General features: G+C 43.0%; 1 protein-coding gene across 13 annotated transcripts in view; it reads right to left on the reverse strand.

Annotated features, from left to right (window-relative positions):
* The window catches only part of CTNND1 (catenin delta 1), a 49,564-nt gene extending 23,913 nt beyond the window's left edge, over positions 1-25,651 (reverse strand). For 5 of the 13 annotated variants that reach the window (XM_064576397.1, XM_064576396.1, XM_064576394.1 and 2 more), the window contains exons 1-2: positions 25,406-25,649; positions 68-187 (exon numbers count right to left, since the gene is read on the reverse strand). The gene's annotated coding sequence lies outside the window, so the exon portion shown is untranslated. Of the gene's footprint in view, positions 1-67; positions 188-6,164; positions 6,301-25,405 lie in introns of those variants that run through there. The other 8 variants (XM_064576391.1, XM_064576389.1, XM_054511898.2 and 5 more) reach the window with 5 other exon arrangements.
* Positions 25,652-27,073: the final 1,422 nt, after the last annotated feature.

Consider the following 27,073-nt stretch of genomic DNA (forward strand, 5'->3'; position numbering starts at 1 on the left):
TCTCAACCCCCTAAAGAAAAAAGGCACTCAAAAAATTTATTCTTAATAAACTTATTTCCATACACACCTGTTAAGAGAAGGTCGTAACTGATTGGTTTTAACACAGAGAACAGCCCAGTCTAGATTCAAAAAATCATGGGAGAAGCATCCCAGCCACCACAGCAAGGAGGAAGCAGGAAGGAGAGAGCTGCAGAAATATTTGGAGGAAAAATGAGATTGAGAGGAAAATAAAATATACACAAAACATTAAAAAATAAGAGGAACGGGGCAAGTACTGGGAGAAAGAAAATCTGGGAATGGAAGGGAGTCATGTAAAATATGACTTGGAATTGCTTAATGTGACAAATGCCCTTTGGACTTAGCTCTGTCTTCAGATACCTGGGCCTTGGATGTAGTTTTTAGTAAAACCGGGATTCTACTGTCATGGAGTACTTCTGTACAGAACCAGGAGTAGGTTATAATATGGATAAAAATTCACTTACCCCCTATTCCCAGCGATCAAATTGGGGGGAAAATTTCTGTTGTTGGAATGCCCTTCCCCCCCCCCTTCCCACCTCTAAGGCAGAAACCTCAAAGCCCAGTCCCAGCATGCCCACAAAGACATTGAGAAACCAATGCAATAGTCGTAGTGGGGAAGACATGTGGGGACTAGCCTAGGCTGAGCCTTTTGCTTCAGTTCCCTTTCCCACGCTCTCCAGGGCTCTACCAAACAAATACTTGGGCCTGCCTGCTTTAGAGTATATGCAGCATTCTGCCAGCAAGAGCACTTAGAGGAACAGATAGACAGGTGTCCAATAAACTACCTAATTAATCCTCCATCAGTAAGACTCCTTCCAGTGGATCAAGCACCGAAATCCAAGAATATGGCAGCCCTTCTCTAAATTCCTCCGACCCTGGCTCTGGGCTCCCACAGTCACTTATCAACTCCTGTTCTTCCTTCCAGTCTGTTGCCGAGTTTTCCTATTCCCACCCTACACCCCAACAGGCCACTCAAAGGTCTTTAAAAAGTATCATTTAAAAAAAAAAAATGCTGCTCCCTCCTCATCTCTATTGCTTCATTTTAAGCATTGTCCTTATCCGCTATGTACCATGACCTATGAACCTTCCACACCAAGAGGACTCTTAAGCTCAAGAGAGATTCTTCCAGTTCTAGATTTTAACAGGGCCTGAATTGCAGTTACCACTCTGGCAGCCTCCACCCTGTAATCTTCTTTGCTAATGAAAGCCCAAACTACCACTATTATGGGGCATACAGTGACAACCCTCCCTGCTGCACAGAAATGGTCACCATGCCGTAAACACCTACTTTTTACCCCTTCAATAAAGGGAGTTAAGGAAGGATAGTAGGAAAACTAACTAGGGCTCTAGATTAGAATGCAGGATCTTTTCCCATCCTTCATGGCTTTAAAGGCTGGACCACCAGGCTCTAATTTGGAGAAGAGGACAGCACAATTAACCAGAAAGAGAGGATCAGATTCCTAGGCCTAATAGCATGGGGAGATTTTCTGCTGAAAGAGGGCAGAAGCAGAGGCTGTGTAGGACAGGATGCAGAAGACTGGTCCCAGTCCTGGCTCTGCCACTAGCCAACAATGGCAGAAGGTCACTGCCATGTTCTCATCTGAGAGATGCCAACATCACCAGCCCAGTTTAACTGAGAGCTGCTAAGAGGATCAGGTGAGATAATGTATGTCATACAAATGTGAGGTATTAAGTTGTTTCAAGAGCTAGTTTCTATCTCCCAATTATATTACTTAATGGTAATGCCTCAGCCCCAAACTATTTTGTGAACTAGTAGATGAGACTAACCAGATCAAAAGCATAACTGGGTTCTAAGGAGTGGATGAGCTGGTTCTCCTGCTCTAACTCTATTTACTAGGAGGTCCCACCTAGACCAGTGTTTCTGGAACATAGAGTGCAGCATTACACATCTGCTATAATAAGTTCTTGTCCCCTTATTTGAGGCCTTTGCAGTTTATGACCACAGAGAAAGGGAAGGTGAAAAGAACTAACAATTACTGAGTGTTTTACATTTATTATCATGGTAATACTTACAACCCCAAGGAAGGAAGTTTTACTGCAAATGAGAAAATGGGCTCTAGGTGAAGAAAATACCCAAGGTCTCGGTTAATAGCAAATTCTGAATTTAAACTCATGTATCTATTCCATTCCAAAGCCTGCGTTCTCGCTCTACTACATGCTGTCAAGTCCAGAAAGTACAAGTCCAGTATAAGATGGACAGTCCAGCCCTTCTCCCCCATAGTCCTTGTACTTTCTGCCCAAACATCACAGGAAAAAAGTAGGGGGGTGGGTTGGGGCTTCCATTTTTCCTTATGTTAAAGGGTTATTCATAATGTCTACATATAAGACTTAAGTGGGACAACAGAAACAAATGGGAGGAAAAAGAAAGCAGAAGCAGGGTAAGAGAATGAAGCTGCTGGCGAGCTCCAGAGCACGGCCTCCTCACAACTCAGACTTGAGGAAAGAGTCCTCGTCCGTGCCATACACAGAAACAAATTATGCTTTAGACCAGAATCTGCAAACCATTAATGGACTCTGGCAATTAAGAGTCAAGAAAGTCGGGGCGCCTGGGTGGCTCAGTTGGTTAAGCGACTGCCTTCGGCTCAGGTCATGATCCTGGAGTCCCGGGATGGAGTCCCGCATCGGGCTCCCTGCTCAAGCGGGGAGTCTGCTTCTCCCTCTGACCCTTCCCCTCTCATGCTCTCTGTCTCTCATTCTCTCTTTCTCAAATAAATAAAAAAAAATCTTAAAAAAAAAAGAGTCAAGAAAGTCAAAAAGTCCAGGCCAACACCTTTCTTAATATTTTCAAATGAATTACACTGGCTCTCACTACAAAAAGGCCGCCAAGGAATTCTCAAAGTGAGAAGGAGAGAAAGGCCACACATAAAGTGAGCCCTGCCATTCCCCTAAGTAACTGGTTTTACTCGTAACAAGCTGTAGGTCCTACAGACCTGTGAGTCTACAGCAAGGCTCCAGCATTCAGGCAATGACAATGGTAAAAATTCAGTCTCTTCTGTAAGAAACCCAAACCAAAAGTTAAACTGGATCAAATACCCAGAAGGACCAAAGAGACGATGTCAACCAGGTAGCTGGGTAAAAAAATATGAGCAATAACACGGTCCCTGGTAACCTGGCCATAGGAATGTAATTTGGAAATACGATTCTTAGAAGTTAAGAATACAGGCTTTGGAATCAGACTAGGTTCAAATCCCAGTTCCACTGCTTCTTAGCTGTAGAACTTTGGGCAAAATACCACTTAATCTCTAAACCTCAGATTCCTTTTCTGTAAAATGGGGGAAATAAAATACACCTAAGGGTAGTTGTGAGAAGTACGTGAGACAATCCACATAAAGTGCTTAGAAAAATGTCTTGACATATAGCAAGCTATAAATATGGTTACTGGGCGCCTGGGTGGCTCAGATGGTTAAGCGTCTGCCTTCGGCTCGGGTCATGATCCCAGGGTCCTGGGATCGAGTCCCACATCAGGCTCCCTGCTCTTTGGGAGCCTGCTTCTCCCTCTGCCTCTCTCTCTCTGTCTCTCATGAATAAATAAATAAAATCTTTAAAAAAAAAAAAAATATGGTTACTGATAGAAACACTACCACAAATAGCTAACACAAGGGACTAGAGTTTGGTGGTGTTAATAGGACCTCTGAATAAACCACGCATGTCTCCACATGCTCCCGTCCCTGCTTTACAAGTAGCCCAGTAAACTACAGGAATTCTTCATACTCTCAAAGGGAAAAACAAAATAAAATTCCAGACTAGGGGTCAAAAAACCTGGGGTTCAAGTCCTGGCTCTGCCCAAAACTAGCTGTGAGAACTAGCTCGCAGGGGAAGTTATAACCCCTATAATCTTCACTTTTATTATTTGTCAGGGTTTAGCTTTAATGGGCTAATATATGTAAAACTATAGGCTAGGTGACTGAACTTCTCTCCTATATCCATGCTATTCTGATAAGTGTATCCAAAGACATGACCAGAATTAGGCAAGCTAACCCTGTGGAAAGAGTTTGAAAAAGTATTTGTCCTCAGGGAGAACTGTAAGCCCCACAAATAGTCTTTGGGTTTCTTAGGAAAGAAATTTTGTCTTCTGGGCGCCTGGGTGGCTCAGTTGGTTAAACGACTGCCTTCGGCTCAGGTCATGATCCTGGAGTCCTGGGATCGAGTCCCACATCGGGCTCCCTGCTCGGTGGGAAGCCTGCTTCTCCCTCTGACCCTCCCCCATCTCGTGCTCTCTCTGTCCCATTCTCTCTCTCAAATAAATAAATAAAATCTTTAAAAAAAAAAAAAAGAAATTTTGTCTTCTGCAGCCAATCCCAAAGCCAGCTCTCCTCCTTCCTTCGTTTTTATTATGAAATCAAAACCAATGTCACAAAGTGATGCTTCCCTTCAAAAGCAAGGATTAGCGGGCGCCTGGGTGGCTCAGTTGGTTAAGCGACTGCCTTCGGCTCAGGTCATGATCCTGGACTCCCTGGATCGAGTCCCGCATCGGGCTCCCTGCTCGGCAGGGAGTCTGCTTCTCCCGCTGACCCTCCCCCATCTCATGCTCTATCTCATTCTCTCTCAAATAAATGAATAAAATCTTTAAAAAAAAAAAAAAAAAAGCAAGGATTAGCAAAACTCTTCTATGTCATCCTAGGGATTTCAAATGGCTGTTTTATTTTTTTTTCTAAGATTTTATTTATTTATTTGACAGAGAAAGACAGAGCAAGAGAGGGAACACAAGCAGGGGGAGAGGGAGAGGGAGAAACAGACTTCCCGAGGAGCAGGGAGCCCGATCCCAGGACCCCGGGACCATGACCTGAGCCAAAGGCAGACGCTTAACGACTGAGCCACCCAGGCGCCCCTCAAATGGCTGTTTTAAAAAACACTGAGCCTCGCACTGAAGAATACCAATCAATAAAATATAGCACCTGTAACACCACAGAGCTGTACTACACAATGCTCAAGCCAACAAAGGTAGGTCTTCTAGATCCCTAAGAGGCATGTTTGCCTAAAATGGCATGTGCTCTAAAATTCAAAGCAATTATTCCTGTTCAACCATACAGACAGAAAACTGCCATCTTATTTTTAAATTAAAGGAATATATTTTGTCAATAGTTTTTCTCTGGCTTCTTATCACCAAGAATGCTAGTACCAGAGTCCAAGGTCTAAGCGCCTCATCCACCACCTGATGTTCCACCATCCCAAGCTCAGTGAGAACAATTCCAGTATTCCCCCGCCTTTGTTGGGAAGACTTAACTCCCACACTAACCCCAACTCCCTGGACCTAAAGAGTACTCTGCTCACTTCACGATCTCAACTGACCACTTCTCAGAGTTACAAACTGGTATTCCGGAAATGGCCTTGTCTTAGGTGTTAGCAGTTTCTGAGCTTCCCTGGGGATCTGCCTGATGCAAGGCCCAGCTTCTCCACTTAAGAGCACCCAAAAGGCAGACTGGGGACTTTCATTTTCACAGGGAAAGACTAGATCTCAATGTGTCCACCATGAACCTCTCTGATGAATTAAGGAAGTCTTTGACAAATCACTGTCCTCTTAGGAAAGAGTGATACTTCTGATAGAAGTTTCAGAGAAAAGAAGGAAAATAAATATTATATAAAAGTTACTTGTTAAAAGGAGGTTGAGTTGGCAGTCTCCACAGATCAACAGGACACCTTAAACTCACTTCAGTCTTATTATCCTGACCCAAAGTTACATATCAGAATTTAGTTTTTACCGTGACTGTGACTTTAAAAGAAAAAAAAAAAAAATCAACTCCATCACCTTGACCCTAAATTCAGAAACCAGATGGAACATTCTCCTTGTTCTCTTTTCCCCTACTGAGTATTCTGGGAACCCCCCAAACCATAACATACTAAATGGCTGAATGCTGGACTGGCTTTTGAAGCAAAGGAAGGGTGTGGCTCTCAGCTAGTGAGGGGCCCAGGACTGAAAGGGTATGGAAAGAAACAAAACCTGCTTCTCTCTTGGGCACGTATGACACATACACAGGACTGGTCTAACAAGTCCTTCTGATCTCTCAGGCCAGGCCGCCTCCTTCTCCACCCCCATTACCCACGTGCTTCTCCAAGGCCCTCCACTGGGACAGACAACGCTGAATTTTCTCTCAATCCTGAAAGTCTGAGACACATGAGTTCCTTACCTGGATCCCTGATGCAACCCGGCCAAAGGAGCCTCACCTAGCCTTATAAGGAGAAAGCAGAGCTTTAGGGAGAGGCCGATAAGGAAACAAAGAGGGAGGGGCAAAAAGAAGGAGGTGTCAGACTGGAGGAAGGGGAGAGGCCAAATGCCTTTCTCCTTCCTACAGGAGAAGGGAGAAAAAGAGAGGGAGGTCAAGTACACAATGGGAAATGAGAAAAAGTCTAATCAGACTGGGAAGGTATTGTGTAACTCCTGTGTCATAAAACAGAAATCCTAAAATCAAAATTAACTAGGATACCTTCTACCCTTCCCTACTCTAGGCTAGAAAAAAAAAATTCATGGAAAAAAAGCTTAACCTTAGGGTTTTCTAGAGGTCAACCAACTGTTTGAGTTCACATTCCTTTTTTAAAGAGGCAGCTCCTCACCAAACCCCCTTACCTTCTATGGCATTCTCAACATTTCCTTGTTCATCCTTTGTTTTTTTTTTTGTTTTTTTGAGATTATTTATTTATTTGTCAGAGAGAGAGGATGGTGTGGAAGCAGATAGACTTTTGGGTCTTACCTTCACTTTATTTTTTTTTTTAAAGATTTATTATTTGAGAGAGAGAGAGAGAGAGAGAGAGAGAGAGAGTGTGTGTGTGTGTGTGTGCGCACATGAGCTTGGGGAGGGGCAGAGGGAAAGGGAGAGAACCTCAAGCAGATTTCGTGCGCTGAGCTCGGAGCCTGACACGGCTCGATCCGACTGTCCCTGAGATAATGACCTGAGCTGAAATCAAGAGTGGGGTGCTTAACTGACTGAGCCACCAAGGCGTCCCTGGGTCTTACCTTCACTTTAGTGAGCAAGAACGTACTCGATTCTGAGGAAGAATAGCTTGCAATCTACCTCAGATTTCCCATTTTATAAAGTAATAAGAATTCAGGAGGGAAGGTGCTAGGGGCAAAAGTAATACAACTTTTTACATAATCATCTATCCTTCCTCTGGAGGGCCTGCTCTGGAAATCTGGCTACATGCCACATTCTCAAATCATCCCCACCTCAAAGAAGAAAACCTAATCCCAAATATCCCTACTCTCCTTTTTAATGTGGCATCTCACTAAACCAAAAGCAGAGATCAGAGCTGGGTAGGAAACAGAAGGAACTAGAAGCAGGGAAAATTGTGCTGGCCAGTATCAGAACAGAGGGGAGGGATTGTTCTAGCGGTATGTTAGCAATCTGCCTCTGGGGCAGCTGTCCTCCTGGGCAATCAAAGGCCGGTTTGTGTGTGTGCTCAGGGACTAGCCAGCTTGGCAAGAAGTTGAGGACTCAGCCACCCAATCCACAAAGTTAGAAGAGATGCCTGTTTCACAGCTGGAATGGAGGGCAGGGAAAACACAAAACAAGGGGGGGAAGGAAGGAGGAGGGGCACAGAGAGTGCTACAGGTGCTATTTCAGTCTTGGGGGGAGGGTGGAAATCCCAGGAAACTACCAACCATTCCCTAGTTATGTGCAAACAATGAACTGCCAGTACCTCCCAATACTGAAATCAAAGAATGGGTAGGTTTCTCTAGTTGTGTAGTAGGGTGCCAATTGGAAGGGTAAACCGTAAAATGCTGGGCCCAGCATCGCCTGTTTCTCTCTGTCCCTTTCAGACCCAACAAAATATCTGCAATACAGAGAGTGAATAAACATTATATAAACAAACATCTATCTCTTTCTAGAATTCCTTTCTTAATTAAATCCTAGAGATCTATAAATAACAGTAGCACACATAAAACTCAGTGAAATTCCCCAATGCTAGGAGATGGAGGCCATTTATATAACTCAAGTGCTGAGACGCAAAAGGCCACAGTCAGAATTCACACTCCCTAATCCCTCGGAGTAGCTAGATGCTCAGAGACCCATTAGACACACAAAGGCTGCTCTCTTCTCAGTAGAGCCCTGGAGCAGAGCTGCTCTCCAGGGACAAAGAGATTTCACAGGAGAACCACAAAGACATGGCCCCTCTCCGTTCCCCCACTCCCAGCTTTCTCACTTCCTGTCACAGTAGCACCAGACCACAGTCTCCCAGAAACAAACAAATACAAAGTGCTGGATTCTGGGCTGCAGGCCAACCGCATTCCAGGGCATCCTGTCTACCAATCACCAGTCGGAGCTCCCACTTTGCCCTGCTCAGTTCCTTATCATGTTCGGGAAAACAACCCTCCTCCCTGCCCCAAGCCAACACGACATAGGACAAAGCTAAGGCCTTTGAGAATCCGCAGAAAGATACTGTGTGTGGATCTAAGGGTTTGAAGCGGGTGAGGGGATTTGTAAAATTCCTACTTGGCAAGTTTCTTCACTTGGGAGGCATAGCACTGGGGATTTGAAAGCCGCTGCTGCGCTGATACTCAGTTCTGATACGTGCAATACATCCCAAAGGAAACTTCATGATGGCGATCGGATTGCCACTCTGGCTTCAGTCAACGGAACATTCCCACCTGGAGAACGACTTTAAAATGTCCTCTGTCACCCATTCCCACTGTTTTCAAAGTCTTTCAAACCCTTTTCCCCACAAGCATAAAGTTGATTCTTAGAGGCCCCACAGAGAACAAACAAAGGCAGCAGGCTCCACCCTACCAAGAGGCAGGATAAGCACCAGCAGGTGCTGGGAGCAAAGTTCTCTACCTCCCTAGGGAATGAGGGGAGGACTAGAATTGCACAGTAGTCCTGGAGGCAAAGAGGTCAAGACAGCAACCTCGGCTTTTCCTGCTCACTACTCCCCCTGGAGTGGGTCAGGGGCTGTAGATTTGGACTTCCTTGTGGGGGTGGGGCCTTCCTTTCCAATAAGGGTCCTCAGCTAATTCCAAGAATGGGTAAATGATGCATTCTTCTCTTATCTTGTACAAGCCCACTGGATGTTAGCCCTAAACCCCAGAAGCAAAGATTCAGATAGAAGTCAAGCTAATCTATTAGCCAGAGATTCTTGAAATCCAAAGAAGGAACACCCTTTGCCCACAGGGCTCCATTCCCTTTGCATAAAGCATTACACAGGCTCAGCACAGAGTTCTCCGAACAGGGGACTAGTATGCTATCATTTCTCATCGTTTATTCTCCTTTCCTTTCTCCTAAAAACTCCTTCCCCCTTCTTCTTGGATCTGCTAGAAGTAGTCTGGGCTGAACCCTCATTTAGATAGTATATGATGCAAAAGGAGCCTAAGTCTGAAACAGCACAACTTAGAAGGAATTAACTCATACCTGGATCTGACATAACCAGGTGGAAGGAGGTGGGGCAGGAATATACACAACAGTCAGCCATTCTAGGGCTGGGTAGAAAAATGGGTATTGAGCAACGCTAGGCTTTAGAACAGAACTTCAGTGGCAGAGCCTAGCCACGGCAAACTATCACTGAAGCACACACACAAAAGCTTAAGATCTCTTACCTAGCATTGAATCAGACTAACTCCCTTCTCTCAGAAATAACCGAGGGGTGCCTGGCTGACTCAGGTGGGTAAGGGTCTGACTCGTGATTTCAGCTCAGATCATGATCTCAGGGTGGAGACGCGCGTCAGGCTCTGTGCTCAGCACCAGTCGGCTTGAGAGCCTCTCCCTCTGCCTCTCCCCCTGCACGAGGGCTCTCTCTCTCTCTCTCTCTCTCTCTCTCTCTCTCTCTCGCTCTCCTCTCCGGATAAAAATAAATCTTTAAAAAAAAAAAAAAAGAATAACTGAAAAAGTAGTTCCAATTGTTAGTATCTTTTTTTTTTAGATTTTATTTATTTGCGAGAGCATGAGTGGGCGGGGCAGAGGGAGAGAGAATCTCAGGCTGACTCCGCCCCCAGTGCAGAGCCTGACGGCTGGGCTCGGTCTCCCGACCCTGAGATCATGACCTGAGCGGAAACCGAGAGTGGATCGCCTAGCAGATGGAGCCACCTAGGTGCCCCCAACTGTTACTGTTTTTATCCCATTCTCCCTCATCCTAGCCCAGGCCAAATAAATCAGTCAATTGAGTAGTATCATGTGAGGTAATTACACAAAAGGAGACCAAAACATCTAGGAGGGTTTTCACAGATACTTTAAACAAAGAGGGCTGCAAAAGACTCGCCCCAGAGGGCTGGCCACGCCCGTGTCCAGCTGCGCTCCAAAAGGATGCTTAGCGGGTTCTCTGCCTCGGACTGAGCAGCGGAGGCAGAAAAGGGTGCTGGGCGCCTGGGTGGCTCCGTCGGTTGGGCGACTGCCTCCGGCTCAGGTCGTGATCCCGGAGTCCCGGGATCGAGTCCCGCGTCGAGTCCCGCATCGAGTCCGGCATCGGGCTCCCTGCTCCGCGGAGAGCCTGCTTCTCCCTCTCCCTCTCCCACTCCCCCTGCTTGTGTTCCTGCTCTCACTATCTCTCTCTGTCAAACAAATAAAATCTTTAAAAAAAAAAAAAAAAGAGGGCGCCTGGGTGGCTCCGTCGGTTGAGCGACTGCCTTCGGCTCAGGTCGTGATCCCGGAGTGCCGGGATCGAGTCCCGCATCGGGCTCCCTGCTCAGCGGGGGGTCTGCTTCTCCCTCTGACCCTCCCCCCTCTCATGTGCTCTCTCTCATTCTCTCTCAAATAAATAAATAAAATCTTAAAAAAAATAAAAATAAAAATAGGGCGCCTGGGTGGCTCAGTTGGTTAAGCGGCTGCCTTCGGCTCAGGTCATGATCCTGGAGTCCCGGGATCGAGTCCCGCATCGGGGTCCCTGCTCGGCGGGGAGCCTGCTTCTCCCTCTGACCCTCCCCCTACAGAGACTACAGAGATGTCTCTCTCATTCTCTCTGTCTCAAATAAATAAATAAAATCTTAAAAAAAAAAAAAAAGTGGGCGCCTGGCTGGCTCAGTTGGTTAAGTGACTGCCTTCGGCTCAGGTCATGATCCTGGAGTCCCGGGATCGAGTCCCACGTCGGGCTCCCTGCTCAGCAGGGAGTCTGCTTCTCCCTCTGACCCTCCCCCCTCTCATGTGCTCTCTCTCTCATTCTCTCTGTCTCAAATAAATAAATAAAATCTTTAAATAAAAAAAGAAAAGAAAAGCGGTGCTGACTCAGAAATACATTCACCCCAGGGTGTGAGGGAAGGAAAGAGAACAGTATAGCCAACCAATTACAATTCAGCATGACTTCACCAAAGGTCCTGGTTCTAATTGTATCTCTGGGTTTGCAGACATATTTAGAAAACTTAACCAAAGGAGTAATGAATGGGTAAGGAGAAAGTCAATGGAGGGGGCCCAAGACTTAACCTGAATACTCAGTGGTTGGAAGAGCATGAATCTGTTTTGCTATCTAACTTCCCACATAACCCTCTTTCCAAATCAAGCCCAAAGCTGAAAGAATTGGGGGGGGGGGAGGCAGAGAAAAGAATGTGACTGAAGAAGGTTTAGCTACATTCCAACTAGCCAGCATCCCACATGGTATTAAGAGTGCCTGAGAATCCAACCCCACCACATGGGAGTTGCTGGGGCTCTGCTAACATACATCCAATTCCTCCAATCCTCCACCCCCCCACCCCCCTAAACATTCTGAAAAGAAGCGTAATTGAGATAGCTTGATGAAGGCACCAGCTGTTTCCACCACTCTCCCTCCCCCCAACCCCAGAGACCACAGTTCAAACTCACATCAAACACTTAATACAATTGACTGGCCAGTAGGAAGGAGAAGCCTGGACTAAAATAGCAGGAAGAGTGCCAACTGGCCCCACTTAGAAGGAATGTTTCTTGGCTCAATTTAAAAATAAGAAACCTTTGTCACCCACTCCCTTCTGCCCAATTATGTTCTCTTTTCCGCAACTTACCCCTCAGTGTCAAATGGATTTCAGTTTCTTCCCTACAGCTCCTTGATCTATTTTCAAATGTCAGGGAATACAGGGACGGTATAAGGTTGAATGTAAAGTAACGTCTGGGAGACTGGGAAGCTTCCTGGACTGCAACAGCCAAACACAGCACAGGGCTCTCACACAAGGGCAAGGAGACAAGAGACCACACAGCATCCATCTCCACGTTTCAAATGAGGAAAGAAGGGAACGAACATGATGTTTCCACACTTGAACAATGATGGTAACCTGATTTCCCAAGGCACGGGTAGCCAGTGAAAAGTATTAACATGATCAGCCCCTCCCCCAAACATATTAGAAGTTGGCCAGAGCTAGCCAAGGAGGAAGGGAAGGAAGCCAGCACTTCCTTTTCAGACAGGAAGTAACATTGGCCCTTCCTGTCGAGTTTTAAACAAATTGTCCAGCTGAGTTTCAATGAGAACATCCTCTCCTGAATCTGTTCCACAATTTCAAAATGGAGAGGGGAAGTGGAGATACGGTCTAAAAGTTTCCCTCCCTCACAACAGGCGAGTTCTCCATACCATGCTAAGTACTGGCATAATCTCCAAATCAGGCCGTGACATCTGTAATTCCTGTACAATACAGCATACAGAGGTAGAAAACTTCAAATCAGTCACCTTCTCACCATGTCCACTACCATGAACTATTCTTTTCTACTTCTCATACTAATTTAAATAACCACCCAACTGAGAAATCACACAGATATGTAGCTTCAACTCAAATGTTCAGGTTTTATGGTCCTCAAACCTAAGTGATCAGAATCACCTGGAAAGGTTTTTAAGAAAATACAATCTCTGGGGCACCTGGCTGGCTCCGTCGGAGGAGCATGTGACTCTTGATCTCAGGGTCATGAGTTCAAGTTCCACATTCAGTGCAGAGATTACTTAAATAAACTTTAAAAGAATAAAAAAAATTAGGGGCGCCTGGGTGGCTCAGATGGTTAAGCATCTGCCTTCGGCTCGGGTCATGATCTCAGAGTCCTGGGATCGAGCCCCACGTCTGGCTCCTGGCTCAGCGGGGTGCCGGCTTCTCCCTTTGCCTCTCCCCCTGCTCATGCTCTCTCTCTATCTCTGTGTCTCGAATGAATAAATAAAATCTTAAAATAGGGCGCCTGGGTGGCTCAGTCGTTAAGCGTCTGCCTTCGGTTCAGGTCATGATCCCAGGATCCTGGGATCGAGTCCCACATCGGGCTCCCTGCTCTGCGGGAAACCTGCTTCTCCCCCTCCCACTCCCCCTGCTTGTGTTCCTGCCCACGCTCTCTCTCCCTCTGTCAAATAAATAAATAAAAAATCTTAAAAAAATAAATAAAATCTTAAAACAAATTTTAAAAATTTAAAAAAAAATTAAAAATACAATCTCCCAAATCTACCTCCTCATCCCCCATACCTCAATTTCTAGAGGGAATGCCTGGGAATTCATGCTTTTAAAAAGCTCTCAAAATGGGGCGCCTGGGTGGCTCAGTTGGTTAAGCGACTGCCTTCGGCTCAGGTCATGATCCTGGACTCCCTGGATCGAGTCCCGCATCGGGCTCCCTGCTTGGCAGGGAGTCTGCTTCTCCCTCTCCCACTCCCCCTTCTTGTACTCTCTCTCTCAAATAAATAAATAAAATCTTAAAAAAAAAAAAAAAGCTCTCAAAATGATTGATAGTCAGCTGTTGGGAACCACTGAACTAGCTTATCCCTGACAACCCTCTGACCACCACACACACTCCTCCAGCAAGAAGGGCACTTGTTATTAACGAACTATAGAAATGATCCCTGAAAGTATGTTAAATACTGTATTGGGCCTATTATTGTCCACCAGACAGCTCAGATCATTATTCCAGGCTGGAGTAGAGGCTGTTGGAAAGCATGGGTTTAAATATAAGATGGCTGGAATGACACAGTCCTAAATCCTATACTCTAGACTCAGAACCTAGAAAAGAATTATCTCATTTTTTGGAATCCTAAGCTGTACACTGGAGAGTACGTCCAGTTGCAGACTGGACAACCCTGATTATTTTTAAACAACTTAGTTCAACTGCCCTCCAAGAAACGAAGAGCTGTGCCAACATTTTGAAAGACTGGTTCCATATCCCATCCCAAAAGAAGTCCAAAGTCCCAAATCTAGAATTCACGACCCTAGATAATTCTAGTCCAGTTGAAAATACTGATTCAAGGGTTACCTCTGACACTTATTCAAGCAAAAGTCACTTTAACTTCTGGTTTGAGTAAGAGCAAGTGAGTAGCAAAATGTTTTTAGAAGAACCATAAAGAGAAATATTTCCACAGGAAACATGTGTCACTGAAGATTTAGGAAAGAAGAATGCCATTGAAAAACATACTTTCAAGACAACTACAAACACGGGGCGCCTGGGTGGCTCAGTTGATTGAGCATCCAACTCTTGGTTTCGGCTCAGCTCATGATTTCAGGGTCATGGGATTGAGCCCTGCATGGAGCTCTGCACTCAGTGGGAAGTCTGCTTGAGATTCTCTCTACCTCCCCCTCTGCCCCTCCCCATTCATGTGTGCACACGCCCTCTCTAAAATAAATAAATATTTTTTAAAAAGACAACTACAAACATCTATAAATGTTGAAGTAATACGCATCAAGCAGTTATTTAAAGCAACTTCAAAATTAGGGGAATCTGGGCGCCTGGGTGGCTCAGCTGGTTAAGCGACTGCCTTCGGCTCAGGTCATGATCCTGGAGTCCCGGGATCAAGTTCCGCATCGGGCTCCCTGCTCAGCAGGGAGTCTGCTTCTCCCTCTGACCCTCCCCCCCTCATGTGCTCTCTCTCTCTCATTCTCTCTCTCAAATAAATAATAAAATCTTTAAAAAAAAAAAAAGAAATTAGGGGAATCTGTGATTGCCTAGAGTATTTCCTATGCAAGATGACACAGTTACTTGACCAAAGGAGAAGGGGATGGTAAGGAAATAAATGTTTCCTGATTGAGGTCATCTCCCAAGGACGATACTAAGTAACAGGAAGACAACTAGATAGGTATAATTAAAGAGAAGGACAGAGGGTAACCAGGTCAAGTGCAGGGCTAACCTCCAAACTTACAGCAAGGGCAACAGAGAGATTCTTTCACTGAATGACAGGACTAGCTAAACCAGATTATCTTGAGAGGGAAAGTAAGAATGGGTGATTCAAGACACAAGTACTCTAGAAATCAAATATCCTTCTACTTTCCCGTATGTGGCTGCCATAGAACATCAATCACTAAATAGTTGGTGCTTACTCCTCAATCCCACCAAAGCCAACCAGCTCAGTATATGCTTTAATAACCCTTAATGCTTAAACATACCTATGGAAAGGGAAACCAGTGCAAAACAGAAATATGAATAGGATGACCTATAATGTGGTCCCTGAAGCCATTAAATAGCAATGATTAGGACTTGGGGAAGCAGGAGCTTTTTGGTCAAATGAACAAAGGGAAAAGCAACAGATAAGTGGGGTAGGCATATTTGGTCATAAACCAAAACAACAAACGTACTCAAAAGGAAACTATACCAGATCTAGGCTGTCCGTTCTCCTGTTCATAGAAAATTGACTATGTAGGTAAGAAGGTAGAGAAATATATTTCTCTAGGGAAGAAGTTTTTTTTTATCCTACTTCCCAACCACATAAGCTTATTTTAAGCTATTATATTCTCCAAGACAAGGGTCATCAACCTATGCAAGATCTGCTACTCTGCAAATTATGTGCTAACTATACTCACATGGAACTTCTGCAACGGGACAAAGATGGAGGCTGGGGGGCGCCTGGGTGGCTCAGTCGTTAAGCGTCTGCCTTCGGCTCAGGTCATGATCCCAGGGTTCTGGGATCAAGCCCCGCATTGGGCTCCCTGCTCGGTGGGAAGCCTGCTTCTCCCTCTCCCACTCCCCCTGCTTGTGCTCCCTCCTTTACTGTGTCTCTGTCAAATAAATAAATAAAATCTTAAAAAAAAAAAAAAAAGATGGAGGCTGGGTCAGGTATTGCCTCAACTCTTTACAGAGAACACACAAAAAGTCATTACCAGCTGTTGTTGTCTCTGGGGTCTGAAGTGGGAAGGAGATACTTTTTTGCACTGTACAGTGCATGACAAGGTCCTAAATTATCCCCTCTTCCCCCCAACACACATATCCATTGAACCTTTCTGAGTAGGTCTACTTCTCCCCCCATCTCTCTTGCTCACTGGTAACAATGAGCCTCAGGACCTTTGCACTTTCTACTCATATATACCTGACTTCACCCTAATATCTTTTAGGTCTCTCTCAAACATACCTTATTAAGTGAGGCCTTCCCCAACCACTCTCTGTATTTAAAAACTTCACTCCTACCCTTGTACTTCTTATTCACCATTCTACATATTCTGCTTTATTTTTTCTCAGTAATATCACCACACTCTGGCATACTATACATTTACTTATTTATTATCTATCTCTTCCAACTAGAATATAAACTCTGTGAGGTCTATCTGGTGTACTGTTATATTCTAGTGCATAGCATACCACAGGCTCTCAAATTTTTTATTTCTTTTAAAGATTTTATTTATTTGTCAGAGAGAGAGAGAGCACAAGCAGGGGGAACAGCAGGCAGAGGGCGAAGCAGGCTCCCCGCCAAGGAAGGAGCCCAACACAGGGCTCGATCCCAGGACCCCGGGATCATGACCTGAGCCGAAGGCAGATGCTTAACTGACTGAGCCACCCAGGTATCCCTCAAATTTCTCTTAAATGAATGAAGATGTTTCACTTTTCCAATGAAAAAAAAAGTTAAATTTTAGAAAACTCAACTCTGTTCATTTTTCTTTCTATACTTTTGCACACAAAGTTTTATTCACTACATCTTGTTAGGAGATTTAAAAGATAACTATTGTATTGTTAAAACTAAGTATTTGGAGTAAAGAAATCCTGCCCCTCTCCTGCCAATAAAGTTTCTAGCAATAAAGTTCTATACCAAGAGAGTGACATATACATGTGCAAAACAATTCAGTCTTTAATTTTTTTAAAGATTTTTTAAGTAATCTCCACACCCAACATGGGGCTCAAACCCACAACCCCGAGATCAAGAGTTGTGTGCTCCACCGACTGAGCCAGGCAGGCACTCTTTCAATCAATATGTTGGGCCACATATTGTCTTCTGAGTCTTATGAGTGGTTGCAAAACAGGTATTTTCACATGTATATAAGAGCTCATGTAAGTAGTAAGATAACAGGATGGGACAAAGAAAGAATGCTGTCATGTTTTCTTAAAATAGCCTAAGAAGGCAATTTTTAAAAATAAAAATAAGAAAGAGTAAAAAGATTCTTGCTTACTGTTGGGAGCCCTCTTTCTGAAAGATCTGTGATGATACTTAATTTCAGAAATGCACTTAATGACATCTCTGATTTCCATTTAATGTAACTTTCTTTACTTTTTTCTAATTGTGATCTTTGGCCCATCAGCTGGGGTCTCTTGTAGCCTGACCTGCAGATTTGGCTGACCTTCAGCAGGGTACACATTCAAATGACCAACTCTGCCCTGGTTTACAAAGTAGTCAATGGAGAACAGAACAGCAGAGAGGTTACAGAACTTCCCCCATTCCAACACAGAAACAGTGGAAACAAATCAGACTGTCGCTAATTCCTCCTTTAAAACAGGGTACTCTATTTTAAAAGTGTGCTGAATATACACCAGCTACACTGTTTCAATGAGATTCACTTCACCTGCGAAGAAATGGAAACTGTAAGTGCTTTGATAAAAGTATTGAAAAGTTGACCTAGTTTCTATAAAATGTGTTATGTCCTCAACCATCAGAATATATTTTGGTTTCTTAAAATATAAGCTCCCTAAAACAAAAATCTTTTCACACCACAAAGCAGTCTCTCAATGTGCTACTGCATTCCAACAGAGAAAAACACAGGAAGCACACACTTTTGCTCCACTGTCAAGTGACCCAAAATGAGTAATTAATTAGTAAATGTGGATGAGATCTGAAAATAAAAAAAGATAAAAACTAATCTGAATTACTAGAAGAGATCTTCTTGAATCACAATTTATCTTAATCTAGATCTAACTGAATAAACCAGAAGCAGTATCCTAATACTTGTACCTTTAGCACATAAGTACAATTTATTCTATGATAAGAATCAGAAACTTCTTCCATATTAAGTGTTAGCAAGGCAAAACAATGCCCATGAAGACTACCAACCTCAAGAGAAAAGATAGGGGACACCAGAGAGCAGGAAAGCAAACAAAAGGGAGAAAATGTAGAAGAATCAATAGATGGAAACGCGGGTTAAAAAAATGTAAAGAGTTGGGTGGGGAGTTATGATAAGAAGCTACGGAGTGCCAACAGAAATTAGTTTAAATACTATTCAGAACACCGGTTTCATGGGTTAGTTAGTATGACGAGAAGGAAAACCTTCAGCTAGAAGAAACCCAAAAGTTTCCAGGCAAGGCTGCATCTAACACATATACATTTCCCACACGCCACAGTTTGTCTTTTCCACATACAAGAGCAGACCTCTTTCTTAGAAGCACATTTCTTACAGGTAGCATTGAAACATTGATGAACTCAAAATTTCTACACACCCCAGTTTTACGAAGTCCATAAATAAGGGTTGAAAATAGAGAATGGGGGCGCCTGGGTGGCTCAGTCGTTAAGCATCTGCCTTCAGCTCGGGTCGTGATCCCATGGTCCTGGGATCGAGCCCCACATCGGGCTCCATGCTCCGCAGGAAGCCTGCTTCTCCCTCTCCCACTCCCCCTGCTTGTGTTCCCTCTCTCACTGTGTCTCTCTGTCAAATAAATAAAATCTTAAAAAAAAAAGAGAATGATGTTTCCTGAACATAAAAGAGGGAAGTTTATTTCAAGAAAAGGGATGGTATGAAGGCAGGCTTTTTTCTATGTAGTTTCCTGTACAACCATTCATAGCTGAATATTACCTTACAAAATCCTGGTGGGATAAAGAATCTGGTCCAGGGGCGCCTGGGTGGCTCAGTCGTTGGGCATCTGCCTTCAGCTTGGGTCATGATCCTGGGGTCCTGGGATCAAGCCCCGTGTCAGGCTCCCTGCAGAGCAGGGAGCCTGTTTCTCCCTCTCCCACTCCCCCTGCTTGTATTCCCTCTCTTGCTATCTCTCTGTCAAATAAATAAATAAAATCTTTACAAAAAAAAAAAGAGGGGCGCCTGGGTGGCTCAGTCATTAAGCCTCTGCCTCCAGCTCAGGTCATGATCTCAGGGTCCTGGGATGGAGCCCTGCATTGGGCTCCCTGCTCAGCGGGAGGCCTGCTTCTCCCTCTCCCTTTCCCCTGGCTTGTGTTCCCCCCCTCTCTGTGTCTCTCTGTCAAATAAATAAATAAAATCTTTAAAAAAAATTAAAATTAAAAAAAAAAAAAAAAAGAATCTGGTCCAAAGTCAAGAATAGTAAGCCCAAACAAAGCTTTTCCAGTCCATTCTCTGCAAAATTAAAGAAAGTTTACCCTTGGATGCTAGAGTGCTGTCTCTTGTAGATGGAAAAGATGGGAGAGGGGTACCTGGGTGGCTCAGTCAGGTAAGTGTCTGCTTTCGGCTCAGGTCATGATCTCAGGGTCCTGGATCGAGCCCCACATCAGGCTCCTTGTTCAGCGGGGAGCCTGCTTCTCCCTCTGCCTCTGCTCCTCCTCCCCCTAGTCTGTGTGCGCGTGCACACCAGTGCGCACTCTCTAAAATAAATAAATATTTTAAAGAATGGGAGAAACCTGTATGGCTGCTTTTCCCTAAAGTCTCCAGGTCTCTGAAGAAATTACTGTAAGATATTCAAGCTCTGCAATCTGTTTCTTTTCTCCCAGTAATGCCTCACTTTATTAAAAGCTATCCATCTCTATAGTTTGGACAACCCTGCCCAAATAACTCCCCAGACTTGCCTACTATTACACACTTTTTTTCCCCATTAAAAAAAAGTTAGCTTGGGGCGCCTGGCTGGCTCAGTTTGTACAGCATGCAAGATCTTGGGGCTATAAGTTCAAGTCCCACGTTGGGTATAAACATTACTTAAAAATAAAATCTTAGGGGAACCTGGGTGGCTCAGTCCTTAAACGTCTGCCTTCAGCTCAGGTCATGATCCCAGGGTTCTGGGATCGAGTCCTCCATTGGGCTCCCTGCTCTGAGGGAAGCCTGCTTCTCCCTCTCCCACTCCCCCTGCTTGTATTCCCTCTCTCGCTGTCCCTCTCTCCCTGTCAAATAAATAAATAAATATTTTTAAAAAATAATCATAAAATAAAATCTTAGAGGCACCTGGGTTGTGCATTTAAGCGCCAGACTCTTGGCTTTGGCTCAGGTTGTGATCTCAGGGTCCTGAGATGGAGCCCTACATCGAGCTCCCCACTCAAGGTGGAGTCTGCTTAAGACACCCTCTCCTACTGCCCCTCCCTGCTGCGTGCATGCTCTCTCTCAATAAATGAATCTTTAAAAATAAATAAATAAAATATTAAATTTAAAAAACCACTTACTCATCCAGGAAGCCCATTTATTCCCTAATACAAACATCTATACCCTAGAATATCAGGTTTTAAGAGACCTTAAAGGGTATTTATTTAGTCCAACAGACAAATGATAATCTGAATTCATTTAAAGCATCCATTCTAATAGCAAAAACTTACAAGGCATTACCATGAGCACCATTTTTACATTTATTAAATCACTTAAGCATCACAACAATTCTATGAGATGGATAATATTGTCCTCATTTTACCAACAGAGACCAAAGCTTAGGGCGGTTAAACAATTTGCCCAAGGCAAACGCTAGTAGGTGGCAGAGCAAGAGTTGATCCCAGGTAGACTAGCTCAGGGATCCATGCTCTTAAGCACTATGCTACACTGCCCTGCCTCTCCAGATGTGTGGAACTCTTAGACTGGAAATTCTGTTCGGTCAGCATATTGATCAAAAAATACAGAATAACAAAGCATTTGAGGCAAAAGGTTAACCATGGGTGTCTAGATGACTGAAGGATACACAGGAGTTCTTGCGCTATTCTTAGAACTTTCCTCTAAGTTTGAAATTTTTTTCAAGATTAAAAGTTTGAAGTTGCTTTTATCATCATATAATGGGATATCTTTTGTAAAAGTGATGACCAAACTACCTGTTGGCCAGCAAAGAAGGCTTTAAAAGAAAACGATCCTTATAATGTCCCCACGAAATGCCCGATCTAAACTGCCCACATCACTCCAGTCAGACTGAAGGACTCAACTGAAGAAATGGGCCTAAAAATGGGTAACACTGTCCCTGAACCACAACACTAAATGCGGGCTCCATTCTCAATGTTTAATATTTAATAACCAATGACATGTAATCCCAAATACGGGGGGGGGGGTGCATTTACTCCCAAAAATGCATTATACGATATAACCAAATACAAATCTATCCAAACACTTGTTTCCCCCTTGCTAGTTCTAACCAGAATATCAGTTCTTCCCTCCTTCCTCTGTCCCTGCCAGGCTGTATCAATGCTCTCTATTGGAAACCTTGCAGGCAGCTGCATTTAGGCAGAGCGATCCATGTTTCAGCTTTATGATCAAGGCATTTGAATCCTTGTGCAATGGAAGAGAACATGAAATCACATACTGATAACCTACACATCATTCTTTTAGGCAAGTTTCTTGTGACTATCGTTCTAAATTACCCATGAATACCAATTTGGGTTCTTAAATTCATAAACTTCCCAATACACTCTGTGAACAAAATCTCCTGAAGTTTCATGGCAGAAGCACTGATAAAAAAAATACAATGATATCCGAATATACTTTCTTTAGAACACTGATGTTCAAAACTATCATCCCAAGCTTTTTATGTTTTTATTAACTAGTATATTTAAAACCACTCACTTCCAACATGTCTGAAAGCAGTATGTCCCTGCTGCTGCCTTAGTAAAGTTCCAGGTAAGCAGTGCCTCTCCCCTAGACAATGGCTGTATTTAAGGTTTCAGTGGTTGAAGTTAACAGCTGCCTAGATTATAAAATATTAGGACCCTTACTTTTTATCCTATTCTTTGGACAGCTTTCACAGAAAAGAAACAGAATTTTGTTTTTAATTAAAATTTTAAATCTTCAATTATCTCCAGAAACCCTAAAAATGGAGGTAGGAAATGTGTAAAAGGTCGAAACTACAAACTACAGCAGAAGTATCTAAATCACAAAGTGATTTCATTAATCTCAGTTGTACTGCTTCCTATCTCAACTTTCTTTTAGCCTTCCCCACAAAAGTCCCTCAGTGATTCCTATATCAAGTGCCTTATTTAACCAAGGCTTACTGACACCTCGGTATATACCAGACACTGAGATAGGTGCTAAGAGGACACAGAAGTAACACAGCATCTACACTCAAGCAGCTCACAGTCTAGAGGGAAAGACAAAAATAAGTAGACAATTTTAACACAGTGTGATGAACATTTTTGAGCTACTGTTACAAGCCTCTCCCTGCAAGTTGGCAAGATCATTCCAAACCACATCCCTGAAAATTGTCTGGAAGAAGAAATTTCACCGATAATCAAAGTTGGAGGCATTTCCGGTAAGTTTAAGAAATCAGGACAGCAACGATGAGCATATGGGAAGATCCCTGTTTTAAAGACTGAGATAATACCCATTCTAACATATTCAGCTCCCTATGGGATTTATGGAAAATGGGTTTTTACATATATTATCCCAACATGCAGGGGGTTGGAAATCTAAGTGGGGGCTGGCCCTCTGCAAAATTAAACACTTCTGCCTCTATCAAGGGCTCATTTTAGTTCTGGTTCTTGTTTCTGTTCTCTCTAGAAAATAAGTAGTACATTAGTGGCTAAGTCCATGGACTTTGTAGTTAGTCAGACAAGGATTTAATCCTGGCCTTGGCCACTTACAGGCAGTGAGATTTGCAGCAAACCTCAGCTTCTCTGAGGCTCACATTCCTTAAAAAACAGTTGTGGGAAATTAAGTAAATAGTTTATGCAAAATGCTTAGCACGCAGTAAAAAACAACAAGGGGGCGGGGAGAGAGGGCTGGAAATAACAGGGGACCATCAGGTTCTAAAACAGAAAACAATAAATTATACAGAGCTAATCATTTTGTTATTCCAACTGTATAGTGATCTATGCTTAATTTATTTGCATCCATCCTGTCTCACCCATCCCTAGAGAGCAACTACCTCATAAACCTAAGGCTGAATTGCAATTACTCGGAGTTTTTTTTTTTAACATCTCCAACAGTCCCAATTTTTATACTCAGAGAACATATCCTTGCCTCTGTGACTCTCAATAATTTGGAACCCTAAGATAGGCACTAGAACTCTAACCACTCAAAAGAGACACCCACCTGGAATACACAGACCGTACCTTAGTCATATAACAAAGAAACCAACAGTATATAGGAGTCAAACAAAAAAAATAAAATAAAAATCTGCACAACTCATACTTACTTGTCATTTTTTACCCAAAAACCAAAATGAGGAGCAAAACAAAAAATAAAAGATTTACTTATTTGCACCCCTTATATTTCCTGAAAGAACTAGTAGAGGTGAGGTAAAAGACAAATCTTCCATCTTATCAACCAAAAGGCTCTATAGTACACACCAGTCAAAACAAAGCCTCAGTTGTGGAAATAGTCCTGTACGCTAGTTACTAGGATGCTCACTGCAGCTACACAAAGCCCAGTATTTAAAGCTGGAACCAAATCACCACCACTCAGTCATCCAGAACCTATTTTCAAACTGCCTTTGTACTCCTCCTTCAGATTCCCTTATCCCTCCCCCTAAAGGTTGAGTGGAAAACCGACACTCTGGCAGCAACATGACCAACCCTCCGAAGATCCACCAAGAAACCTCCCCTAGGCTGGAGTCAAGGCAGAGAAATGTTTGAAAGAAAATTTGGAAAATATTAAATGAGAACTACAGCCCAACAGACTGTACACATTGTCTTTTTCCTTTCTTTTTAACTGCACTTGCTATAATTATGGGATCCAGACATCAAGATTTTACTGTAGCCCTCGAATAGATTATATTAAAAGAAGGAACAAAGTTGTTTCCTCTGAAGCCACAACCTCACAAGGATGAAATCACCTTCCAAGAAATACTCTTATTCTGGAAAAGAAATTTAAAGAAGTGTTGTGGTCTCAAAAGAATGGGGGGAGGGCACAAAAACCAGAGGATTACTAAAGATACATACCAGTTTAAAGCTAAAGAGCAGCTTATCTATTAAGGCCCATCTTGTTACAATCAGGGCAGTACCTATTCCAGCTATAATTTTCAGACCAATTTGCATTTTCAAAGACAGAAAGAAGGGAACACTCAGTTTTCAGCTACTGATGAGTTGGCTATATAATTATCTACAAACAGTATTTTTGCAAGAATGTATCTGCAAAAACAAAAAACAAATCTTAAGATTAAATATATAAAAGCAGTCATGGGCCTTCAGCCCTTACAGATTTCTGATTTCCAAAGCAAATTAACCAAACCAAAAAACTCACCTCCAAAAAACAACTTTCAGTTGGCTTAAAAATAAGAATTCCTGTTGTGCTTTCTTAAATGCATTCTAAACACTAAAGTTTGCACTGAGTGTTTTCTCTTAACCTCATCTTATTTAATCCATGGCTCTTTCAGAGAGCACAATGCTGAAAATATTTCCAGGTGTGCTGCCACTTTATTCAGGTGAACTGAAAAGGCACGATTAGAATTTCCTTATCCCTTGAAACACAGAAACCAAACGTTATGCTACTTGCAAACTGCACCTACGACACCTCCACAAATCTCTGCCATCAAAGGTAGTCTTGGGAAGAAAAGGAATGGCAGTTTAACAGGGATCCATTTGTTTTCTTTTATAAAGCAAAGCAGGGAGGCTACTCTAGCAGGAGAATGAGGCTCCCACCCACCGCACCTGGAACAGTAAAAGAGGGATCCACCCAGGAACAGCAGGGCTGAAACTGATCTGGGCTGTTCAAACTCTCTGGGGGGAAAAAAAACACCACCATTTAAAGCTGCAAAGCCCCCTACAACTTTCCACTTCCACGAATCTAATGATAACAGGAAAAGAAGTTTTGAAACATACGAAGAACCATCTTATAACTAGCTTCTGACCAGGACAAATTCCTTTCCCAACCCACACACAACATGCTGAAAAACCGAACTTTTGGTTTGGGCTCTGAAAATAGAAGTTTGTTAGCTTAAACCAGAAAAATATAAAATCAGAGAACACACCAAAATGTAAATTTACATGTAAATGTAAATTTGCTCTCACCCCTCTGAATCTATTCTTCTCTATATTAGACAGACCTAGAAGTTTGTTTCTGGGTTTTGAATATTTTACTTTTTAATATAATACCCAAATTCCCCAAAGTAAGTAGAAAGAAAAACTAATAATTGCTTAAAAGTCACCCGTCAGCGGAGCAGATTCTCTCCTTTTTAACTTCCCTCTGGTTACCGTAAGACAAAAATTCGACTTGGCTTCTCCTCCTTTACCCGTCTGTACACACATTTTTTAAAAAGGCACACACCTCAAATGTTGACTTCTAAAAACCAGTCCTTTAAGAAAGAAACCCAAGGCTTCGTCAATGTGCTGAGAAAGACAAATCCAGCAAGGTACTTGATTTTTCGCCACCTCTTCCTCCTTTCAGGATCTTTCCTGCTCTTCTTTCTCTCTCTCTCCCTCTCTCTCAGTCTCTCTTTTTTTTTTTTTCCTCTCAGATCCAACACCTAAAATGGAAGTTGCACCCAGCCAAAGGCTAGGGAGCCTGGGTGGTGACAAACTGATCTGGCAGCCCTACCCCCTCGCTTTCCTAAGTGATGTCAGCCCCTGAGAACTTCCAATAGGAACCAGGCATAAATCAGGGAGCTGATTTTATCCAATAGGAAACTTCATTATAGGAAATTAAAAAAATAAAAAAGGAGAGAGGGAGGAGGAGAGAAAGAGACAGAGGGAAGTTTTATATATATATTTATATTTAAAGTGGAGACTACACAATCTCTGAGGAATTGCTGCAGAGCTCGGGGGGGGGGGGGGGGGGCGTGCCGAAGGAACAAGGGCTTTTTAGGATGGCACGCCTAAGCTTCAGTTCTCTTTGATGGTGGGGTTCTTGCTCTCTTTCCCTTCCTTTCCGGGTAGGGAAATAGAAGAGCTGATTTTATTTGCCTGCTATTTGGTTTGTTGCTTTCAACCCCAAGGCATTTTCCCAAAAGAAGACAGAAAGGGAAGGAGAGAAAAATCCTAGAAATAGGACTATTATGTATTGATCGGGATGGTAGGGAATATCTGAGGTAAACTCTCAATTTCATTGTCTTCATTTAACTGCATTAGAGCTAATGAGAAAAAATAAATGCCTGGACTTGTTAAGTTTTTAGTGCCTATACTTTCAACTAGAAAGAGGCTGAATCCACTGGGCTGTTGAGGAAAATCACTGTCTTCCCATTTGTCTTCAAATCAAAATAATGTGGGTTTGAGGGGGAGAATAAATGGAATTCAATAAGCAAGAAATTTATTTTGAGGGGATAACAGCATATGTAAGAAAAAACACGTCTCCTGTTAAGAAAATTCAATTTCTTTGTGCACTTCAAGCTCAAGATGCTCTAGTTCGTACATTCTCTTTTTACATTTAACCCAAGTAAAGGATTATACGAGTATTCTTTTCTTAAGAATTATCCTTAATATGTTCTTACACTGTTATGCCACAAAGGACAGAGACTGGATTTTTTTTTTCTTAACAGGCTTGACAAAGACTAGTATTTTCTGGTCACTTGGTGGTTACTAAACAAAGATGATAATGATGAATCCAAAATTTCCTTTTACTTTCTTACTGAAAAATCTAAATTCTATCCTGTAGGCTGTTGCCAAATGGATCTTCATAAAGTTTTCATAATCTAAAATAATGGTTAAGAGCATAGGTTCTGCACTCAGACTGCCTGGCTGCAAACCTTCCTCCTCTGCAAGAACAATTAAGTAAATGTATTACTATGCGACCTTGGACAAATTAGATAACCTCTCTGAGCCTCTGTTTCCTTAACTGTAAAATGGGGATAATAACTATATCTCTCACAGGACTGCTGTGAGAATTAAAATACACAAAGTTCTTAAAACGTACAGCATTTGGTTATAAACTCACTAAGAATGAGTTATTATTACCAGTACCAACCCTGCCCCCAAACCTTCAGTGGCTCACCAATGCCCC

This window comes from Mirounga angustirostris, unplaced genomic scaffold, assembly GCF_029215605.1.
Source record: "Mirounga angustirostris isolate CCGP_5_RB_7025 unplaced genomic scaffold, mMirAng1.0.hap1 SCAF_13, whole genome shotgun sequence".
Classification (NCBI taxonomy): Eukaryota; Metazoa; Chordata; class Mammalia; order Carnivora; family Phocidae; genus Mirounga; species Mirounga angustirostris.